Here is a 16761-nt window from a genome sequence, read left to right on the forward strand (position 1 = left end):
GCAGGCAGACTCTCAACCACTGCGCCACCAGGGAAGCCCTTGGAGGAAGTTTTAAAAATCATAAGGTCATGGGGCTTCCCTGGTGGCTCAGTGGTTAAGAATCCGCCTGCCAATGCAGGGGACACGGGTTTGAGCCCTGGTCCGGGAAGATCCCACATGCTGCGGAGCAACTAAGCCCATGCACCACAACTACTGAGCCTGCGCTCTAGAGCCCGCGAGCCACAACTACTGAGCCCGTGTGCCACAACTACTGAGCCCATGCACCACAACTACTGAGCCTGTGCTCTAGAGCCCGTGAGCCACAACTACTGAGCCCATGTGGCACAACTACTGAAGCCTGCATGCCTAGAGCCCATGCTCCACAACAAGAGAAGCCACCACAATGAGAAGCCCACGCACTGCAACAAAGAGTAGCCCCCGCTCGCCACTACCAGAGAAAGCCCACGTGCAGCAACGAAGACCCAACAAGCCAAAAATAAAAAAATAAATTAAATAAATTTATTAAAAACAATCATAGGGTTATGAAATCAATGTAGTAGGCTATAGTCATCAATTTTTTAAAAAAATGTAATAGAGGGACTTCCCTGGCGGTCCAGTGGTTAAGACTTCACCTTCCAATGTGGGGGGGTTCGGGTTCGATCCCTGGTCAGGGAGATAAGATCCCATGTGCCTCGTGGCCAAAAAACCAAAAAAAACATAAAACAGAAGCAATATTGTAACAAATTCAATAAAGACTTTGAAAATGGTCCACATCAAAAAAAAAAAAAATCTTAAAAAAAAACAAAAATTAAAAATGTAATAGATTGCATTAGAATAGACAATATCAAAGTGCAATTGACCATGGACCCTGGAGCCAGGCCTGTTGAATGTGAACATGCACTGTGTGGCCACTTACTAGCTCTGTGGCCTTGAGCAAGTTACTTAACTTCCCCAAGCCTCAGTGTCCTCACCTGAAGAGTAATACCTACATACTTCATAGAGTTAGCGTAAGGATTAAATGAATTCATATACATAAAGTACTTGCTCGCTCACCTGTGGGTCAGTTGAGGATTGGCTAATTCAGGTTGGGCTCAGCTGGGCAGCTTTGCTTCAAGCTGCAGGTCCTGCCAAGTTTGAGCCCTCACTGCTGGACCCAGGTCTGTTCCACCTGTTGTTCAGTTTGGGGTCCAGGCTAAAGGGGTAGCAGCTGCCTGGGAGTAGTCCTTCTCATCATAATGTTAAAGGCACAAAAGAGCAAGCCTCATCCCATAAACACATCTGAATCCTCTGCTTGCCTCATGTCTCCTAACATTCCACTGAAAGGCAAGGTGCAGTGGAATGCACAATCCTATTGACCAAAGCCAGTCACACGACAGAGCCCAACATCAGTTAGGCAGGGAACAATAATCTATTGAACTAAACTGTTGAACAAAAATCCAATAGTCATAGTGGAAAAAGTTTGAGAAGCCCTGCTCTAAAGCAGGCCGCATCTGACCCACCACCTGTTTTTTAAATAAAGTTTTATTGGAACACAGTCATGCCCATTTATTTGCATGTGGCAGCTTTTGTGATACAACGGCAGAGCTGAGCAGTTGTGAGAGGCCATATGACTTGCAAAGGCTAAATTATTTACTCTCTGGCCCTTTACCCCAAAAGTTGGCAGATCCCTCTTCTTAAAAATGAAAAGTTTAGGGGCTTCCCTGGTGGCGCAGTGGTTGAGAATCTGACTGCCAATGCAGAGCACAAGGGTTCGAGCCCTGGTCTGGGAAGATCCCACATGCCACGGAGCAACTAAGCCTGTACGCCACAACTACTGAGCCTGCGTGTCTGGAGCCTGTGCTCCGCAGCAACAACAGAGCCCGCGATAGTGAGAGGCCCGCGCACCGCGATGAAGAGTGGCCCCCCGCTCGCCGCAACTAGAGAAAGCCCTCGCACAGAAACGAAGACCCAACACAGCAAAAATAAATAAATAAATAAATTTATTTTTTAAAAAAATGAAAAGTTTAGGAATTGAGAATTCAGCATCAAATCAAATTACATAGTCAATGCACTCTTTCTACGCGCCAGACACTGGCAAGTGCTGCCCAATGGCTATGCGGTTTGACTTGATGCTTGATTCGTAACCACTGCAAGAAGCTAGTACCTTCCTGGTTTGCAACAACCGTGGTGTGGTAAGAGACAGCCCCGTCCAGCTCTGGCCCTTGGGTCTGTAACAGAGCCTCATAGCTGGAATTCATACACTCACTTTCCTATACCTGTCCTTGTCAGGAGTTCAGTATTGTGACTTTGGTTAGAAGACATATTACATTTGGGGTAATGATCCTCAGGATGCTCCAAAAATTTAAGCTTAAAGAAAATGATGCCATCATCCAAATAAAACAAGATATTTTAGAACTTCATTGGACCCCAAACCCTCAGACCCTGAAATCGTAGGCAGAAGCCCCCCACAAGCGCACTGATCTAAGTGGAGCTGCTAAGGCTCAGCGTGGGTGGGAGGAGGCTGGGCTCCGGGCCAGCCTGCTGAGTGGGCTTCTTCCCTCTCTCACACCACAGTCCCCTGAGAAGCCCAGGGGCAAGTAGAAAATGCCAGGGCTCCTTGGAAATTAGTTTTGTCTTTGTGAGTTTTCTAATACCCCAGAGGACAACTTTGTTGTACAAAAAAGATTGCTTTGGGGCTACTTTTTTTTTTTTTCCTGTAAGCCATATTTGATTTATTGGAGTAACAAATTTGAATCCTACTCCTTCCTTTAAGCTTTTAAGCCACTTTTATAAATCTTATTGTGTTATTTATCAGGAAAATCACAACTTATTTTATGGGAGGCTTTAATTAGGGGTTGGTTCCATTTAGACTTAGTTAATTAAACTTTAAAGGTGTTTAACTGCATTTATAAATTTGATATATTTGATTTGCTTTTCAGTGACAGCTAACACAGCCCTTACTATGCTCAGAAACTGTTCTAAACAATTTACATTGTTAACTCGTTTAATTCTCACAGCAGTTCAAGCAGACATCTCATGGTATTATCATCTTTGTTTCAAACACAGGGAAACTTAGGTACAGAGAGTAATTTTCAAAAGGTCATGTAGCTAATAATACCTGAACTACTTTGTGAAACATACAGTTTGGCTTCAGAATCCAGGTTTTGACTCTTATCCTCTATGTTAATTAGCTAACTCTGAATTAACCAACTTTAAAAAAGAAAACAAAAAGAATCCTGGCTGCTTCAGTCATTCTTGTAAAACAATAAAATTAAACTTATAAATGTAGTGTAACAGGTTCAAAATTCTTTTAAATGTTCCATAGTTGATTACAAACTTACATAATTGATTACTCTTACAAAAGCCTCTTAATATAGCAAATTGTCCTCCAATATACCAAATTCATTTAAATGTTACACATACTTAAAATATCAAACACACAGATTATTTCCAAACTTAACATAAAAAACTTAATGCTATGGATGTGATTTACTTCATCATCTCTGTATTTAATTCCAAACCTCCCCTGGGTTGAAGACATTACGCCACCAAGGAAACAACTATGCTCTCCCAGGCTGTCGGGAGTGTGTCAAGAGGGAAAGAGCCTTGGGATCGATGCTGCCAAACGCCTCAATAAGGACTGAAAATTAACCATTGGATTTGGTCAAGTGAAGATCACCATGACCTTGACAAGAATAGGTTTTGGTGGTTTGATGGGTGAGAGTGTAAATAAAAGGGTTCAGGACAGAGGAGGAGGAGGAGAGGATGAGGGGGCAACTCTTTTGCTGTTATGGTAACTGGAAACTGGGGCAACAGCTGAAGGGAGATGTAAGGTCAAGGAAGATTTTTTTAAAAATACCGAATGTGTCATAAGTAAGTTTGATAGAAATGATCCAGTTGAGGGAGTGAGGGGAGCATGAATCCAGGAGAAAGAAGCAACGATGTCTGTGTGCTGGCAGAGGTGGTGGAATCTAAAGTTGGACCCTAGTAACTGGAAGGAAAGAAGGGCAAAAGGATACAGATGCTGGTATATGTGATGGAATCGGTGGAGGTGTCTTCTGATAGCTTGTTTCCTCGGGGAAATAGGAAGTAAGGTCAACAGTCTCAAGTGATGGGGAAGGGGATGTTGGAGATTTGAGAAGAAGGAAGATGTGAAATGATCCTCCAGGGAAGCAGAAGAGTCAAAGGACTGGGGAAATGCACTGGGATTGCCCGTTATCATGAAGGGCTGCTGGCCTGTGGAGAGGATGAATGCCTCGGGACTGGATGAGAGCACCAGGCAATGAGTGTGGACAGGGGAGAGGACGGGGTGGGCAGAGCTTACTGTGGAGAGAGCCAAGACCATCGGATCTGTGAGCGACATTATTGATCCAGGGAACCACCAGGGTCAGAGTCCCCACTCTTCCAAACTGAGTTAATAATTAACCACTTTCTTACTAAGAGGATCAGAGTCAGTGTCTAACCACTTGGATAGAGAAATGCTTTAGGTGCTGCATTTCCCCACCAAAAGGGATGCCTGGTGCCTGCTCCCTTCCAAGACTATTATCTATATTTCCTGAAAGTCAAAGCCACAAGGGGCTTCAAATGCTGTTACCGGCAACACTGCAAAGTCCAACACAGCTGTAGCTACTCTTGCTGGGAGCCTTTCAGAACCAATAAATAAATTTTAATATCTCCATAGAGCTAATTAAAAATAGGCAAATTGCATTTGCTGATAAAAAGCGTTATTTTTAAAATTCTGGTTTTCATTCTGATGCCAAATCCTTCTCAGCACAGTTGCTTCTGGTGGATCTTTTCCCCAGATCAGTCATCCTCCCCATCAGGATCCTGTCCACACAGATTCTCACTCCATTCACTTCACTTTCCTTTCTCAGTCAGAGGCTCCCATCTAAACCAGGATTTCTCAGCCTCAGCACTACTGACATTTGGGGCTGGATAATTCTTTGTTATCCAAAGAATTGTGGGCGCTGTCCTGTGCGTTGTAGAATGTTTAGCAACATCTCTGGTCCCCTCCCGCTGAAGGCCAGTAGCGCATCACCACCACCCCTCCACACACACACACCCAGGCTGTGACAACCAAAAATGTCTCCAGACATTGCCAAATGTCCCCTGAGGGCCAAAACGGTCCCTGGTTGAACACGATTTGTCTATTAGGACTGGGGAGAGTGGGACCCACTGGTAACTCAAATTAGAGTTTCATATGATAACACTAACGGCATAAATTAAGTCTCTGGGAGAACAGGACAGGATCTGACAACCTCAGAGGTGAGAAATTAGATGCTCTCCCTTCTGTACAGAATGTACAATTAGCTGGTTAATCCTGCTTAAAAAAGAAAAAAAAGAACTTGTCACATTTCCAAACTTCTCACCAACTGATGTGAAGATTCCCAGGAGATGGTAATTAGTTACCAACTACATGAAGGATACAATGCATAGAATTTTTGAATTGAGAAAATGCAGGGAGAGAAAGTAAGAGAGAAGGGAGATGGGGAGGGAGGGAGGGAAGGAAGGAAGGAGGGAGGGAAGGAAGGAAGGAGGGAGGGAAGGAAGGAAGGAGGGAGGGAAGGAAGGAGGGAGGGAGGGAGGAAGGAAGGAAGGAAGGAAGGAAGGAAAAAACGCATAGCCCAAAAGCAAAGTAGTTCAAGTTTGTACCAAATTGAACTTTGTACTTTTGTATTCCTACATTTAACTGTGGGAGTTCAGTTAAATACCAAATCTTAGTCTACAACAGCAAAATGATGTCAAATCAGCCAACTCCCCATTGCCAACAAGATAAAATTCAAATACCCTAGGCTGGCAAGCAAGGGCCCTAAATAATCTGAAAGTCTGTAACCTGCTCCTGCTACTGTGAATGCTTTACTCTATTCCTTCTTGTCTACTCACATTTCTACAAAGACACCTTGCTAATTCCTACTGCTGGGCCTTTGCACACGCACTTGCCCCATCCTCTCCAATATTTCACCTGCGAGGCCCCAACAATCCCTATCTCATTCATTTGCCCGCTCACTTTCACACACCTCAGAGCTGGGCTGGGGGCAAGAATGACAGCTATTTAATAGTTCTACTGCAGTCACCACGGACAAGACACTATTCTAAGCCATCTTTGCTCTGGATGCTGAAGAGGATTTCCTACTTTCCAAGGCCACCCAGTGTACTACCCACTGCTACCCCCATGAAACAGACGCAGACCTACTGGGGCCAGCGCGCATCTGCCATTGTGATAGTGGCCTTTGGTTCCCTTTGAGAGCAAAAGTGCAAAGACCAGACCGCCCAGCCAGGACGGAGATGGGTCTAAAGACTGGCCCGATTCAGCTGAGGAGGGACAGTGGGGGCAGGGGTGGGGCGAGGGGAGCCGGACTCAAGTCACAGGGTGTGGGGGAAGTGCTTGTCAGCCCACAGTGACCTTCAGGGCTGGAGAGAGGAGGGAAGAGGAAGCACATTTTTGCTGCTCCTTGCTCAAGGCTTCCTGAAGGCGGGGCTCCCTGTTCTTTGCGGCACGTCGAGCTTTCCTCTGGGCACACGGTTCGCACATACCCACACGTGGGCGAGATTCAAAGCTTGCAGTACCCAAGAGGCCGCTAGTAACTCTGTCCCCAGATTCTTCTGGACGCCGAAAATGAGGCCTTGATTCCTATGTTGAGACTCTGGCTTCATAATAACTTCATTTCCCAGACTAGGAACCAAGCTGTTGGAAGAGCTGGCCCCAAACCCCAGCCTGCGTGAATGCCTCTAGAGTTTCTGGCTTCAATATCAGGATTCACTTGAAATATAAAACGGCTTTGTTGAATACAGAATTGTCTCTCCTCAGCTTCCTTTCCTCTCTCCTCATTTCCTGTTTCCTCTTCTCCTTGTCTCCCTCGCATCTGCTCACTTATCAGAAAACTACAGCACTACTTTCAGGAGTGTCCTCAGGCCCAGCCAGTGGAATGAGCCCCAGGCCTGAGCGTTTTGGGGTGTCCACAGCCAGGTCGCACCTCTCTCCCCAAACCGAGCATGATAACCTTGACCTATTAGGGCAATTCTAATCCTCTTATAAAGGAGCCTTGTTTGTTTGGGTTGTTTGTGACTTTGCCAATCTGGTCCAATTCTCCCGCTACGAAGAAACGAGAGTAAGAAATATTAACCCTAAGATTGTGGAGGTGTAAGTCACTGGAAACTAGCATCTCTGGTGAAATCAGTATTCTTTTATGGACCCAGTTTCTGACTCTGCTCACTTTCCCTGCCCGCCCTCCCAACCCCTCTCTTCCCCAGATCCAATTAGAGTGGTATTGAGAAGCAGGATAGAGTGGCTGGGAATGGAGATTTTGGATTCAGACAGTCCTGCTCTTAACTCTCAATGTCATCACTTGGGCTACTCAGTTTCCCCATCTGTAAAATGGGGACAATGATAGCTATGCTGGAGGTTTGCTAGGAGGATGAAATGAGACAATGTATATGTAGAGAGAAGAGCATTTTATTCATCAGAATTCCTCTTAGGAAGGTAGAGCTGTGCTTGTTGAGAAAATACTTCGCTAGAAGTAAAAACTGAGATCCTTAGGGCTGGAGGTGGGCGGGACGCTCCCAGCAAGACAAAGGGAGGATTTTGTTTGCAGCTCCAGAGAGGAAGTGGGGGGTGGGGTGGGGGAGGAGGGGCGGAAACCCTGCGCTCCAGAAGTGACCCCTCCCCATGACACCCGCCTCCATCCACCAAAATCTTAAGTCAGGTTTACCAATCCATGGAATACTTGAAGTAATGAGGAAAACAGAGAAGGGGCTGAGTCTTGTCTCCAGGGAGCTGTGGGGCAAAACTATGATAGCATTTCAGGATGAGAGAGGTGAAGGCAGAGAACACCTGAGGACAGAAGACTCAGGGACCCTCTTGGGAAGGGACCATCAAGGGCCATGAATCTCAGAACCAGACTTCTCAGGGGTAGGGGGTGCCCACTGACAATCTGGTTGAGCAGGCAAGAAATTGTAGCTTAGTGTTATTATTCCCTGGGTCTTCCCTTGCTGACCTGCAGTCTCAGTTTAGACATCACTTCCTTCAGGTAGCCCGCTCTGATTTCCCAAATGTGGGTTACAGTCTTTAACTCTGAGCCCCTTCTGTGTGTTCTCATCATCGGAGTTTTCACCCTGAGTTACAATTGCTTATTTGGATGTCTGGTCTCCTACAACACTATACACTCCATCTGGTTAAAGCTAAATCTTTTACACCACTGTGTTCCCAGACTTGGCATAGCACCTTACACATTGTACGTTCTCAATGTGTCTGCAGTACATGACGGTATAGTAGAAAAAGCAGAATCTTTGGTATCCTTCAAAAACTAGGTTCAGATCCTGACTCTAATACTTAAAAGCTGTGCAACTCTGGGCATGTTACCTAACCTCTCTGAGCCTCACTCACCTCCTCTGTAAATAGGATGGAAGGTCAGGGTCAGCGTGAGGATGGAATGGGAAGAAATGTAGAAAGTGGTGCCTGGCCACACTGGGTGCTTAGCAGATGCTGGTTCCTTGATTCAGTCTCTGACATTTGGCCCGTCTCTTCCATCCAAACATACCCACCAAGTCAAAGCACTCAACACCTTACAAACTCCTACTTTGTCCCCCTACTTCATACTGTTTCTCTAGGATTTATTAAGCTCTTTCTCTGTACCAGACAATGTTCCAAACTAGGAGTTAGCAAACTATAGCCTGCAGACCACATCTAGCCCAGCACCTGTGTTTGTACTATCCCTAAGCTAAGAAAAGTTTTTACATTTTTAAATGGGGGGAAATTTTTAAAAAGGGATATTTCATGACACATGAAAATTATTTGAAATTCAAATTTCAGTGTCCATAAATAAGGTTTGATTGGCACCCAGCCACACTCTTTTTCCTATTGTCTGTGGCTGCTTTTGCACAAGAGCGGCAGAGCTGAGTAGTTATGACAGAGACCGTACAGCCCACAAAGCCGAAAACATTTACCATCTGGCCCTTTGTAGAAAGTTTGCAAACCTGTGTCCTAAGCAGTTTCCACACCGGATGATTATTAAGCCCTTGTAAGTGTGACATGAAGTCGGTACTATTACTGCTCTCGTTGTGCAGTTGAGGAAGATGAGATGGGGAGAGGTCAAGTGACGCGTCCAAGGTTACACAGCGTGTAATTAGAGTTGGGATCAAACTCCTACTGCCTCTGCAGTGGTCAGGTGACTGGGGACAACTGTAGACAGCCTGTATACCACTCTGAGGACTCTGGCCTTGAAGGTTCTTGATCAGGGGAGTGACAGGATACAGTGAAACCTTAGGCGATCACTCTGGCCAATGAACTGAAGGAGAGGGAGGGATGGGAGAAGTAGCACAGGGTAGGGATTAAGAATTTGAACTCTGGAGCTGAGCCTCCTGGGTTTGACTGCAGCCAGCCACTTATCTGCATGACCTTGAGCAAGTTACTGAACCTCCTTCTGCCTAATTTCCTCAGCTCTACAATAGGGGGAATAATAGAATCTAGACTCTCCCCTAAGGAGTTGTTGTGAAGATTGGAAACTGTCTTGTTAATCTGCCTTTGAGGCACAGAACCGCCCCTCCAAGTCGGCTGTTGTTACGCCTATAATTCATCCCAGCAAGAAGCTGCTGTTCCTGCTCTGCTCCAGGCACCATTCCAGACAATCAGGATACAAAGAGGAAGAAAGACAAAATAATCAGACCAGTTTCCTGCCCATGAGGAGCACCCAGTCCACTGAGGGGGACGGGAGAGTAAATCAATACCTGGGAGCAGGGTCACGGTGGGCTGTTAACGGGAGCAGAGACCAGAAGCACCTCATTCTGGCTCTCCCCTCCAGGGCTCAGGTTCTCACTCCTTCCGGAACACACCAGGCATCCTGCTGGGTTTGCCCGGCCTCTTCTCCCCAGGCTCTCGAGCTCAGCCTGAACGGGGAATACTATGAGCCCAGGCAGCCATCCAGCGCCCTGGCACGGGGCTGCGCCTGGAAGACGGTAAAGCACAAATCAGCTCAGGGTACAAGGCCACTGGGAGAACCTGGGCAGAAAAATAACTTGGCCACTTCCACCTGCCAAATCACAAAGCAACAAATTCACAGGAAGAGCGATTGATGCTGAAAAGCCTACCAGGTTCCAACCTGGAAACTTTGTCTCACTGACGTGCCCTGAAGGTACAGTAAGAATCCAGGGTAATTAGGAATGTTATCATATTATGTGCCAGCATCTCTTGCTTGCCCTGGTATTTTTTTTTTTTTTTTTTTTTGCATTAGAATTTGTTGTATTGGTTTTTTTTTTTTTTTTTTTTTTAATATTCATTTATTTATTTATTTATCTTTGGCTGTGTTGGGTCTTCGGTTCGTGCGAGGGCTTTCTCCAGTTGCGGCAAGCGGGGGCCACTCTTCATCGCGGTGCGGGGACCGCTCTTCATCGCGGTGCGCGGGCCTTTCTCTATCGCGGCCCCTCCCGTTGCGGGGCACAGGCTCCAGACGCGCAGGCTCAGCAATTGTGGCTCACGGGCCCAGCTGCTCCGCGGCATGTGGGATCTTCCCAGACCAGGGCTCGAACCCGTGTCCCCTGCATTAGCAGGCAGATTCTCAACCACTGCGCCACCAGGGAAGCCCGCCCTGGTATTTTTTTTAACAATCATTTATTTGTTTGTTTTTTAAAAATAGATTTATTTATTTTTATTTATTTATTTTTGGCTGTGTTGGGTCTTCATTGCTGTGCGTGGGCTTTCTCTAGGTGCGGCGAGCGGGGGCTACTCTTCATTGTGGTGCTTCTCATTGTGGGGGCTTCTCATTGCGGTGGCTTCTCTTGTTGCGGAGCACAGGCTCTAGGCACGCGGGCTTCAGTAGTTGTGGCACGCAGGCTCAGTAGTTGTGGCTCGCGGGCTCTAGGGCACAGGCTCAGTAGTTGTGGCGCACAAGCTTAGTTGCTCTGCAGCATGTGGGATCTTCCTGGACCAGGTCTTGAACCCGTGTCCCCTGCATTGGCAGGCGGATTCTTCACCACTGCGCCACCAGGGAAGCCCCATTTATTTGTTTTTGATTTGTCATTTGTAAGTGTGTATTTATGTGTATACATATGTAGCTATGCATAGAAAAAAGATTGGAAAGACACAGTAGTGGCTTTCAGTTGGAATGGAGGTGGAACATTTGGAACGTGGAAGGGAAGAGGGGAGGCTGTTTATTTCAGTATCACCTAATTTTTTCCACCAGATCCTCATGCTTGCCCCTCCCCCTTGGGTAGAATACTTCAAGCATATGCGTTTTTTTAAAAGCTCCCCAAATAATTCTGATATATGCCCCTCCCTTCCACCCCACCCTCTGCCTGATTTATAATCATTAATATACACCAAATGTTAAAGTAGTTATATCTGAGTGTTAGGATCATACTTAAACTTTTTTTCACCTTTTTGCTTTGCTGGCGTTATTAAAATTCTACCTCGAACATGTAGACTAGTGTAGTAAAGTGTGTTGGTTCTGAAACCAAACTACCTGAATTTAAACCTAATAGAGGCAGGTCACTGTGCCTCAGTGATGTCATCTGCAAAAGGAGAAAAATAATAGTAGCTACCTAACTGGATTGCTGTGAGAAGTAAATGATTTAATACATATAAAGTTCTTAAGAACTACATATAAAGACAGCACCTGGCACATGTGATGTTCAGTATGAGTTACCCATTATTATTAAGACATAAGGAAAGAAGAGCAATACAGTTTTTAATTGTAGAAAATTTTAAAAATAAAACAGTGTAGTACTTGAGAGTAGGAAACACTGGCAGAAATAGATACTTATGATACTTAGGATAAGTGTGTGTGCAGAGGTCTGTACTCTGGGAACTTGGCCAAGGAGCAGCTAACAGGTATCCATTTATCCAGTTTAATGTTATAAATATTTTTAGGGTCTAAGATATGAGGTTTAGTACTTTGTTTTTATTTGACTGTGACTTTGATACAAAGTATACCTCTAACTAAATTTCATAAATTTCCCAGGTTCTAGGTCAATGGGGGCATCCACCAAATATGTTTATGTTGACCATCTGAGAATCAGGGCAGAAAAGCCAGCCCCTAGAGAAATCATGTAGGTGTGTAGTTTGCAAACCGTGCCCTAGGAAACTCTAGGGCAGTAATTAGAAAAAAATAAATAAATACACACAGACACACACACACACAATAAAGGGGCCCTGAGACTATATATATGGTATATATATATACTATACATATATATATGGGGGGGGGGGGGGAGAATCCACGATATTTGCAATGTTTTAAATATTACTGAAGCTGGATGGCAAGCCCAAGCCCTGTTCTTCCCATCTGTGAAATGGGAAAACAATAGATTCTACCTGATTCTGTTTTGAGCATCATTTTGGAAGGGGAATAAAGAGAGGTGTGAAAGGGCTCTGCAAACTTAAAATGAAACTTTAAAGTGAGGAATGGCAGTTATGATTAGGAGGAGGATTAACGCAGCATAAAAGAAAAGCCACACAGGCTGCTGGCCGCAAAGGCTATAGCGGCAACAGGAAGGAGGTGGCTGGGCTTCCCCTTCCGTCTTGTTGGTTCCAGCCCAGAAACTCCACCCTGGCTGGAGAGAGAAGATTGAACCTTGTCGAAAGGCACGTCAACCATTCTCTCTTTTGTCAGACATTCAACGGTACTCTCTGCTTCCTATATGCATTTCTGTTTCTTCTCTCCCAACTCATTTTGCTTTGGTGTCTCTGCATCATTACTTACTAGCAAGTTACAAGCAACCTAATAGCTATTATTCATGGATGCCAGGCACTGTTCTAAGACTGCCTGTAATAACTAATTTCTCCTCCAAGTAACTCTAGGAGCTAGACATAGTTGTTTTTTTGTTTGTTTGTTTTTTGGGTTTTTTTAGGCCACGCCATGCAGCCATGCAGCATGCGGTATCTTAGTTCCCTGACCAAGGATCGAACCTGTGCCCCCTGCTCTGGGAGCACAGAGTCTTAACCACTGGACCGCCAGGGAAGTCCCAGAGAGTTTTTTATTATCTCCATTTTACAGAGGAGGAAGCTGAGGCATGGAGAGGTTAAGTGATTTGCAGTCCTTAGCGGTGGATCTAAGATGCAAACTCCAGCAGTCTGGCTACAGGCTATTGATGCTTTTGGTCACTAGACTAGAATTCCTTTCAAACTTGATGACGAACAAGACAACTGTGGGGAACAGATTCCAGGAAGCCCACCATACAGCAGTCCTCTAAGATCTCAAGCTAATACCCTGTGCAGAGGATTTACTGAGACTGGAAAGTGGGGCCCCTATCTGCCAACTGAGCTCAGCCTTGAGACCCCTTTTGGGTTCACCAGCCCTGGGGAAGCAAGGAGGGAAGCCCAGGTAGCCTGACCTCACAGCCTGTCCTGCTCATCGTGAACCTAAATTGTCTTGAAAGGAGCACAAATTGGTAAAAGATTTTCAGAAACAAATGTTGAAGCAGGATGTTGGTATTCATGGAGACTCCCCATTCAGAATCAGTTTCCACCCATTGCTTCCGGCAATTGGTGACTATGACCGTAAACACATCAGTATCCAGAAGCAAGCTGCCAAAGACCCTCTGTTTCAGGAGGAACGCCTGGCCCTCACCGCTCAGGGAGGAGCTGAGATCATCTGATGCCAGGTGATGTTTGCTGCTCTGACAGTTCCTGGGATCCATTCCTCCAGGATTTTGGACAGCGTATGCTCTGAAGGTGGCCTTTCCTCCTCAGAACATGATGTAACTCTCCGATCCTAAGCCTCAAATGGTTTGCAGATTTTCTGGGGTGACTATTTCCTGTGTTCTGAGATCCCAGGTGGTGAGAGCATTCTGCCTGAGAACTGTGGACAGCATTTGCATGGAAAGCCGCTCGTATCAGTCAGGAGGTGCTTGGTGGCCCAAAATGATGTACACAAGAAAGGGGAGTTTGTTGGCTTGTGTAACTGAACATCTCTGGAAACATTTCAGGTGAGGATGGATATAGTGACTCAAACAAGTCACAGAAAAAAACCCAGCTTTTTATCTCTCTTCTCTGCTTTCCATGATGTCAATTTCATTCTAAGGCTGGTTCCTATCAAAGGAACAAGAGGACTACTGGAAGCCTCAGGGAGCCAAGCTTGCTTCCTTGTTCATTTCCAGCAGGAACAGCTGTCCCAAATTATTAAATGAAAGTCCTGGGCCTCTGATTGGATCATCTAAGGTCATATGCCCAACACTGAACCAATCACTGTGGCCACGGGCAATAAGCAGACCGCGATCTTTTTAAAAATTGTTGTGTGTGTGTGTGTGTGTGTGCCCGCTTGTGCACCCGTGTGCATTTTAGTTGAAGTTCCCTTGCAGGTCCTGCTTCCAGGAGTGGCTGCAAACATGGGAAAAGGGGAGGGATCATCTCTTCAACTTTCCCTTTATACACAGGACTAAACAGACAAGCACAGCATCACTACTGTGGTTAGAGGTTTGCAGTATGGGAAGGGGGAGGAACAAGTGGGGAGTCGGGGGTGTCGCTGAAAAAATACAGACCCTCCCTGAACTGCAGTGCTGTGGAGGCACTTGGTTTGCTTCAACTCAAGAGGAATCAGAAGATCAAAAGTGGTTTAGGAAGGCCAGACCACCAGGGATGGAGGGAGGAGGAAGTTCCATGAGGTGCGGGGCTGTTTGCAGCTGAGTGAAGAGACTGCCCTCCCCCTGCTGGAATCCCCCAAATCCCTCGGGTCAGGAAGGGGGGTAGCCTGAAACCCCAGTGGGTAGGTCTGGGGCTGCCAGATGCTCCAGGCAGGGGGCCGGGGTTCTCACAAAGGCTGTCCTCCAGGGAGAAGCAGCACTGTCCCGCCACCCCCAACCCCGCTGCTTCTCTGCCAGGGCACAGCGGTCCTTGACTTCCTCCTACCAGCGTGCTTGTATTCACGCTCGATACCCTGCAGCTCCTTCTCGATGGGGTCCTTGGAGCTGGCATAGATCATTCTGCTCTTAAGGAGTACAGACTCAGGGGTCCAGAAGATCACTACCAGGTCCTCCTTTCACTCTCCTCAGTCTCCTAGTTTACGTCATAGAGGGCATAGCGGCAGTCCTTCTCCGGTGGTGCCCTGACAAAGCTGGCAAGGGGTCATCGTCAGCCTGGCCCACATCACCTACCAGGATCCCCTGGCCCTCCTCCCAGAGGATCTTTCTGTCCTCACTCAGGCAGAAGAGCACCACCTTCTTGCAGTTCTTCACCTTAGCAGCTTGCGCACCTGCATGTCACTGAATCCCTGATGCCACCGTCAGAGACAGCCACGTGGGAGGTCATGTTTCCCGAAGTGAGAAGGACGTGGCAAGGTGAGCCAGAGAAGGTGAGAGCCCCTGCACTGCTGCAGGCATCCAACTCAGACCATGATTGCTTTCAATCAACCTACCCCTGCATCTGGGAAGCAAGCACCACGTCCCACCCCAGTACACTGTTCCTTTAATTTCTGACATGACTTTTTCTGAAGTCATTAAAAATACCAAATATGGTTCATGAGAGCGATAAAGTAAATGGCAACTGCATTCTTCTATTTGCTCAAGTCAGAACCTTGGAATCATTCTTGACTCCTTCATTTCCCTCACCCAGGCCCATTTCCAATCAAATATCAAACCCTATTAGCTCTACTACAAAATATATCTGGAATCTGACCCCTTCTCACTTTATCCACAGTGTCACCCCAGGCTAAGTTATCATCATCTTCCATCAAAATATTGCAATGGGCTCCTACTTGGTTTCCTCTTACTTGCCCCTGCCCCCATCACCTCATCCACAGAGAAGCCAGAGTAATCTTTTTAAAATAGTAAGTTGTATCATGTCACTCCTCAGCTCAAAATCCTCCAGTGGTTCCCGTATCACTCCAGAGAAAAGTCAAAAGGCATAACAATTGCCTAGGTGACCCTACATCTTCCAGCTTGTTACCTCTTCAATCTCATCTCCTACTATTCTCCCTTCGCTCACTCTGCTTCAGCTAGACTGGCTTCTTGCTGCATCTTCAAAATAACAGGTATGCCCCTGCCTTAAGGCTTTTGTATGTGCTATTCCCAAAGCCTGCAACATCTCTCTTCCCAGTATCTTCTTAGTTCATTCCCTTTGTTCAAAAGTGATATTATCAGAAAGGTGCTATATGACCACCCTGTGTGAAAACATACCTAGTCTTTCTTTAAGCCACTGACCTTGCTTTATTTTTCATAGCACTTACCATTATCTAAAATATTTAAGCATATGTTTACATGTCATTTTTCTCCCCTCCTAGAATAAAAGTTCTATGATAGCAAGGTTATTCACCACGATAGCCCCAATATCTAGATCAGTGAAGGCATTCAATGAATAGTTATTGAAAATGAGTGAAAGATTTTGAACAAATAAGGCATAAAAGAGGAAACGGCTAACAACAGATGAAAAAATGTTCAACCTTTCCAATAAGCAAAGAAATTGGCCAATTTCTTGTTGGCCAAGATAATATTTTTGCCTATTAAATTGGCAAGAACAATCAAATAATAAATTCACTGCTGTTGATAAAGCAATGGAACTGGTATTTTCATGTATTATTAGCAACCAGCCTCACTGATTTACTTACAAGGTATTTATTGGGTACCTACTATATACCAACCATTGTGCAATTTTCCAATATATACTCTAACCCATAATAAGGTTCAAAGTCTATGTATTGGTCAGGATAAACTAGGTTAGCTGTGGTAACAAAGTAACTCTGCAATCCTAGTAGATTACCATAACAAATTTGACATCTTGCTCATTCAACAAACCTACCCCAGATTGGGAGAGAGGTAGTATTTACATGTCACTTCCCTTCACATTTCATTGGCCAAAACTAGTCACACAGCCCTACTCAA

At 45.7% G+C, this 16761-nt stretch overlaps 1 pseudogene; it reads right to left on the reverse strand.

The window, feature by feature from the left end:
- Window positions 1-14619: 14619 nt before the first annotated feature.
- LOC103007789 (cofilin-1-like) lies at window positions 14620-15193 on the reverse strand (annotated as a pseudogene).
- Window positions 15194-16761: the final 1568 nt, after the last annotated feature.

The sequence above is a fragment of the Balaenoptera acutorostrata genome, chromosome 11 (assembly GCF_949987535.1).
Source record: "Balaenoptera acutorostrata chromosome 11, mBalAcu1.1, whole genome shotgun sequence".
Classification (NCBI taxonomy): domain Eukaryota; kingdom Metazoa; phylum Chordata; class Mammalia; order Artiodactyla; family Balaenopteridae; genus Balaenoptera; species Balaenoptera acutorostrata.